The 7,806-nt window shown below is 38.8% G+C and overlaps 1 protein-coding gene across 1 annotated transcript in view; it reads right to left on the minus strand.

The window, feature by feature from the left end:
* Positions 1-7,806, minus strand: part of DNTTIP1 (deoxynucleotidyltransferase terminal interacting protein 1) — a 505,046-nt gene that overhangs the window by 175,529 nt on the left and 321,711 nt on the right. The gene's annotated exons all lie outside the window — the stretch shown is intronic.

Here is a 7,806-nt window from a genome sequence, read left to right on the forward strand (position 1 = left end):
ACAAGTCAATGAGGGGGGCAGTGTTAATGATATTATAGGAAAAAAACTTGATTAATCCAAAGTGAAAGAAGGATAAAAAGAAAAATAGAACAGCTGTCGGACAACAGAATTTGCATAGTAATTGGTTGATACAAACCCAAAAGTATCATTTATTGCATTAAACACAAACAGACCTAATATTCCAAATAAGAGACAAAGACTGTCAGAGTGAATGAACAAAAACTAATGCAGTTTAAGACATCTGTCTTAAATATAAGGTTTGAAAGATCTAACTTAAAGTTTGAAAGTTGAAGGATGTAAGCAAGTATACCATGCAAATGCTAACCAAATACTGCGAGTATGAATATGTTAATATCAGACAAAGTAGCCTTTAAAGCAAGAAGCATTATTAGAGATAAAACCGGACATTTCATGATGATGAAATTGTCAATCCACTACAAACATATAGTAGTTTACAATGTGATTTATCTAGCAATATGGCATCAAATACATTAAGCAAAAATTGGCAGAACAAAAAATAAAAATAAAAATCACAGTGGAAGTTAGAAGGAAGAAAATAAAAAGGAAAAAGTGAATGAAGTAAAAACACACATTTAAAGTATATATTTAAATTTGTAAGTCACACTATAGATTTAAATGTCAAAAATATAACGTAAGATGCTAGAAGATAACACAGAAGTATATCTTCGTAACTTTGGGGCAGGAAATACTTCTTAAATGGGAAACAAAAATACTAACCATAGGGGAAAAGATGGATAAACTGAACTACATTAAAATAAGAATTTCTGTTTATTGGAAGATAAATAAAAGAGAGTGAAAAAGCAAACTACAGAGTGAGAGAAGATATTTGCAATATGCATATCTATTAAGGGACTCATATCCAGTGTATGTAAAGAATGCATAATAAATAAGAAAAGGGCATAAAATTGAAAAATGAGCAAAAAGATTCAACCAGGCAATTTATAAAAAACAATATCCAAATGTTCAATAAAAGGTAATAAAAAGGTGCCCAACTTGATTAGTTATCAGGAAAATGCAAATTCAAATCACAAGACACACACATAACAGAAGGGCTAAAATTGCAGAAAAATCAGCATCACTGGTAGTCTCATATTCTGCTGATGAGAATGTATACTGATATAACCAATTTGGAAAATTGTTTGGCAGATCTTCTAAAGTTGAACATATGCATATCCTACGACCCAACAATTCCACTTCTAGGTATATATCCAACAGGAATATCTATATGTATGCCCACTGCCATATATAAAAGTGGTCATAGAAACTTTCATAAGACTCTAACTTGGAGACAATCCAAGTATCTATCAAAAGTGGAATGGATTAAATATTATATTCATTTGATGGAGTATTATATAACAATGAAATTGAATGAACAATATCCACAATATAGATGGACTTTTGAAACATGATGTTGAGCAAAAGAAACCAGACACAAAATAATACACACTGTATTATTCCATTTACATAAAGTTTAAAATAGGCAAGTCTAATTGATGGTGATAAAATTTAAAATAGTGATGACCTTTTCTTGGATGAGAGAAGAGGAATATTATGTGATGATCTCTTTCTTGATCTGGGTGGTGTCTAGATGGGTACGTTTATGTAGTAAAAATCCACTAATGATTTATGTACTTATGTGCAGTATACATAAAGAAAACAGTACTTGCTCCCAAAATCATTTTATAGAAAATAAATTATTTCTGCAATATTTGATTAAATGAAAAAAGTTAAAAAATGCATGCATAATCTGAGGCAAATTTGATGAAAAACACATATATAGATATAGATTATATATGAGTAGAGGTAAAGATTAGATATAAATTCAGATGATATGTGTATTGATACAGTAAAAAAACTGGACACATGTACTAAATTATCAACAGTTATTATCTCTAGGTAAGGAAGAACTACTATCTCATTACTTCTCTTTGTTCTTTTCTGTTTTTCAAATGTATTTTTTTCAAATTTCTAAAATTAAAAAAAAGTTGTGGAGAATTTATTTCTGCAATGAGAGGAGTATGAGCTATAAGAAAAGGGAAGTACTTTGTGAGAAGCCAGTGCCCACCCCGGGAGTGATGGCCAGAGGAGGGGAGGAGGCAGAACCAGATAAGGTAGTGAGAGTCAAGTCACACGTTCTCAAAACTCCTCATCTGGAACCCTTTTCTACTCCCAGCAGAGCCTGGTAAAATCCTGAGTCTCCTGCCAGCTTTACTCAGATGTCCAATTGCTGATACTCCTCTGCATCATGGTTCTGCCAGTGTCAGGAGAATGGAAAGAAAGAGTTTTTTCCTGTAATGGAATTTTCAGATTACTGTATGTGTTCTGGCTGGGCTTCAAAATGAAGAGTGGGTGGAAAACAAAAAGACTTTTCCCAGTCCTATTGCAGAGAGGTGCCAGGGGCTGGCAACATACAAAAACATGGCTTTTTAGAAAATCAGAATCCCTGAAGAAAACTAAATGTTTAGTTTTCAAGCTTGAAGATCTCCTGATGCTGCAAGTAATGCGATGTTTTTATGTGTGTTTGGGGGACTGTGGTGCCCTCACTGAGTTTTTGTATAGGAGGACACTTACCAAGGAAGAGCACCACCAGGTTCAGAGCCTGCATGGAGGGTTCCTAGCTCATAAACTGAGGAGGATATAAACTGAGGAGTTTATGTCCTCAGTTAAGAGTTCCAAAGATGAACACCAAATTGGGAAAGGACTACTAATTATTTCTTGAAACATGCCATTTTATTAGGATTGAATATTTCAAAACGTTGGGCGTAAAAAGGAGAAATAAAATGCATGCTCGATGGAGAGAAGGTTGGAGCCACTGGGATAACAAAAGTGAAATCTTCAGAAGAATTGAGGGTAAGGTGGTGAGTAGATATCGAGTGATAAATATGGGTAGGGAAGAGCTGAGTCTTTCGGGGCCATTTCAGCCAGAAGTGGAGAGGTGAAGGTGGAAGGCAATTTTTTTCCTACTTTGAGATTCAATTCCTCCCACCCTATAAAATGGGGGACTAGAAAGTGCCTCAGAACTAGTTGCTCTAAGAATTGAACTCAGGTTCTGTGAGTTTAAATTCCATGGGGGTGACCTCATAGCGGCTGGGTTGTTGAAGGGAGGATGACTGGGGACTGAAGCTTTACTCCAGAAGCCAACAACAACAACAACAACAACACACACACACATTAAAAAAAAAAAAAGCAAAGAAAACCACCCAGATCCTTGAGCTGGGGAGAGGAAGAAGGGAAATAGGGAAATCAATGGAGTGGGTCCTGTAGCATCGGAGGGGCTGATAATAGTGAGAAACACCCTCCTGGGTGTTACTGCTTATGTACTCCTTCTCAGTTTCATTAAAGCCAAAACTGAAATGCTGCACAAAGATTCTCACTGATAGGCAGAACCTTCTGCAAGTTACACTCAGAATCTCAAATTCGTCATTAATGCAGCAAAGCCTTCTGCGGAAATGTCTGCTTGCTTCTTGAAGACTGGTAAGATCTAAGAAGCACCTTTCCCTCTTCATCCAGTTCTCAAAAATTATGGACTCTTAGGTTGTGGGGAGACAGACAGCAGAACGCTATGCCTCCTCAGTCCCAGCACCCAATCCAATCTGGGGCCTCTGCTTCTTCATCCTGTCCCCAGACTCCCCACATTCCTCTTGTAGGTCTGCTTGATTTAGCCAAACCCTAGGAGGTCTGGCATTTATGTCTCTGCTCATTGAACTTAAAACATCCTGGGAGAATCCTTGTGTGGGCATCTCTTAAGCCCCAGAAAAACATCCCTGCCCACAGGGTTTGGGAGGATTAATTATGCTTAAATGGATATGTTTTCACCAGATTGTGTAGCTACTGAATTCCTACCCCTTCTGACTTCTAGAGAGCAGAAAGTTGGACTAGAAAATCAGCAATATGATTTCCTGTGTTGAGCCCCAAAACCACCAGTTAGAGTTGGAGGATACCTTGGAGATCTTGGAAGAACCCTGCATGATCTCCTATACCACCATCGCCTTGCCCAGTTGTGGGTGGGGGAGTGGGCTCAGAGCAATGTCTCTTCTGCCTGCCAACTCACTTTCCTGAGCTATTACATGAACAGCCTCAAGTTCTTCCCAAATAAGCTGTGACATTAATCCACGATCTCTGTTTCTCCTTCTGTAGTCCCACAACAAATTTGCTACCCCAAATATTTGCTCTCACTGCACTTTTTCCCTAAGTCCCCAGGTCCCACCTCCTAGTTTGGATCTCCCTGCCTTCTTACTCTTTAGAAGCTTGGCCTCCTTAGCTAAGACTTCTGGACTCTACTTACCATTTTTCATTTCATTGACTAACATCCCTGGGGAAAACAGCTTATAGGTGGGATGTTCTTATGGTTACACAAAATACTATCCCTCTGAGTTCCTCAAACCTGGGTGCAGTCTTTCTCACATTATTTCAGGCCTATGATTCTGGTAGGTCCCCACAAGCTATCTCCCTTTCTAACAAATCCATGGAGATACAATCTTACATTAAAATGACAGCACGAATGGTCTGGAGTTGAAAGGAGATGCTGTTGGCCTCTCCACCCAAATTCTCTTCCTAGACAATGCATCATTTGTTACTATTGTTTATTTAACCATTTGGGATCTACAGGGATCTTTTCAAAGGCAAATACTGCTAGAAAGAATAAGCAACTTTCAGAGGGTTAAGAGAGCCTGTCATGTGTTCAGATTGCGGCAAGGGCCACTTTGCATGAGTGGAGGTATCACTAATTATATCTCTTGGCTTAGAGCCCAAGGAAAGGGTACATCATGTGATCCAAACAAAGCCAGCATTCCTTCTTCCAGGAAGCCAGAGAGGGGCATGACAAGAAAGGAGCACTGGGACATATAATCAGTTCCTTGAAGTATGGAGAGAGGGGTTGCTGTGGGTTGTGGTATCAGGGCAGGCTTCCTGGAAGAAGGAGTGCTTCCTTTTACCTTGAGGGATGGAGAGAAATTGCTATGCCTCAGAGTGAAAGGTATGTTTTCCTCCCTGACAGGATTAAATATAGAATGGGGGGAGAAGCAAGGGAATTTGGTTGAAATGAAAGGCTAGTATCCCCCAACTTGACAAAAACAGATGAAGCTACAGACAAGTTTGGATCACGACTCTTAGAAACTATTCCCAATAAAACACCCCCCCCAAAATATTGTCCAAAATACTGAAAATGCATGACTCTTTAAATCAATGAGTCATTGGCAAGAAAGAGGAATTCTTAAAAGCCAAAAATGACATGAAGGCCTCACTCCAGAAAGATAAGGAAATGCTTTAGTTAGAGGCTTCCCTGGGGGTATCTGCCAATGCCTGGTAATCTGTGGTTTGAATTTTAGTGGGCCCCTGGCAAGGGCAAGAAAAAAGAGCAAAGCCCTAAGCAATGTGAAAAGTCAGATCAGAAATCTCACTCATAAGGACCCCCAAATGCTGACACATTAATAAATGAATGAAACAGAAACACACACATGCACGACTGTGGTAAAGGAACTTGCCTGTCTTGGCTTTGGCTCTCAACAAAGTGGGAAAAAAGACTATTCTGGGCTGGGTGCGGTGGCTCATGCCTGTAATCCCAGCACTTTGGGAGGCAGATGTGGGTAAATCACGAGGCCAGGAGTTCGAGATCGGCCTGACCAACATGGTGAAACCCCGTCTCTACTAAAAATACAAAAAAATTAGCCAGGCGTGGTGGTGCATGCCTGTAATACCAGCTATTCAGGAGGTTGAGGCAGGAGAATCACTTGAACCTGGGAGACAGAGGTTGCAGTGAGCTGAGATAGCGCCACTGCACTCCAGCCTGGGGGACAGAGCAAGACTCCATCTCCAAAAAAAAAAAGGAAAAAAAGACTATTCTGAGAATTTGTAACTGCAGCCTCATTTCCTTCCATGAGAGCAGAGTAGGAAAACCGGCACATGTGCATAGTCTGAGAAATCTAAAGCTATGAATTTAATTCAAAATAGCGTGAGCTGTTAAGGAAAAATTGAGGACAAATTGATTCAGAAGAATGCTCTTTTAAACACAGGAATCCAAGAAATTCCACAAAGTATCGTTACATACATAAACTTCCCTTAAATATACACTCTCACAATAAAAAAATCACTCAGATCTTAAGAAAACAAGATGAAAAAAAATCAAGAAAAACAACCAACAGCAGAGGTCCACAAAGACTTCAGATATTGGAGTTACTGTATTGTATAGTAGCGAGTTATTGTATTGTAAGAAAGGAACATAAAAAAAGGATTCCTGATTCTGTCTTTGGGGTAGGAAGGGCACGTGATAAAGACATTCATTCAAAAGGTAAAAGACAAACCAATAAGGGTTTCAGAAGATTACCCTGGATCCTGGAAGATGTTTATAATACATATAGCTGAGGAAAGACGCGACTCCAGTAGAAATCAGCAAGAAAAAGTCAGACAACCCCAGAGAACAATGAGCAAAACAGTTGCACGGAAAATCAAAGAGAGGATATGCGAGTGGTTAATAAAGATCTAAAAAGGTGCTCAACCTCATTAATAGTCAAGAAATTTAAATTAAGTCCACAATGATGTATTTCTATACTCATAGCAGGATGGTAAAAATGAAAAGATTCTGACAATTCTACATACAGCATAGATACGGAACAATAGGAACTCTAAACTACCAATGGCAAGGCTGTGAATTGGTCCCAACTCTTTGGGAAATACCTTGGTATCAGCTTGAGAAGCTGAAGATATGCATACCCTGCAACCCATCATTCCCTATCCTGGATGTATAACCTACAAGAACACCTGCCCACGTGCTCCAGCAAATGCACACAGAGTGTTCATAGCAGCATTATTCTTTTTTTTTACATGAATAAAATTTTTAATTTTTTTGACATTTAAAAACATTTATGAATTCATTTAACATAATAAACTTATTACATATTGATATAAATAACATTTTAATTTAGAAAATCCTAGTTTTTAAAATTATACTTTAAGTTCTGGAATATACGTGCAGAACGTGTTACATACATGCTAGGTATATACATAGCAGCTTTATTCTTAACAGTTGCAAACTATAAGCAACTCGGTAGAGATGTGTGTAGTCGTACAATAGATGGCACAGCAATGAAAATTGACAAAATACAGCTACCCACAACAATGTGGATGAAATTCATGAATATAATGTTGAACACACAAAGCCAGGCACAAAAGAATACATTCCAACTGACTCCATTGATATAGAACAGAAGCAGACAAGAACGAAAACCTATTTAAGGGAATACATACCAGCTTGAAAATGTAAAAAAGAAAGTCACTACCATTAGCTGCCTTCGAGAGCATAGGAAGGGGCTGTATTGAAAAAGAATAAGCAAGGAGCAGAAAGTGTTGGAAATCTTTTACTCAATCTCAGTGATAGTTTAATGAGTGGTCACTTCATAATAGTTCTTTAGACCGAACATTAATGTTTCATGCATATTTTTATCTTTGTATTTTTTTTCACAATGCATATTTTCACAAAAAGGAAAAGTAGTTCTTCCTTGTTTTGTCTCCTTTTCTTTACTAACCGAACTAGTCAGTCCTAAAGCCATTAGATAGGCAGAGCAAGGTAGGCGTTTGCCCCAAGGGGAAGGGAGCCATGGCTGGCTCCGTGTGGGCATCAGAGAAGGAACAGGTCAAGGAGGGCGCCTCTGTAGGAGGGCTGCTGGCATGGTGTGCTGGAGCCAGGGGTAGATGAGAATGTCCAGTGAGGAGGCAAGAAGCAGCATAGCATGGAGACCAGTCTGCCCATGTTGAGAAAGGCATCCCCCTGGGGCTATAGGGGCAGACTGG

This window comes from Macaca thibetana, chromosome 10, assembly GCF_024542745.1.
Source record: "Macaca thibetana thibetana isolate TM-01 chromosome 10, ASM2454274v1, whole genome shotgun sequence".
Lineage (NCBI taxonomy): Eukaryota > Metazoa > Chordata > Mammalia > Primates > Cercopithecidae > Macaca > Macaca thibetana.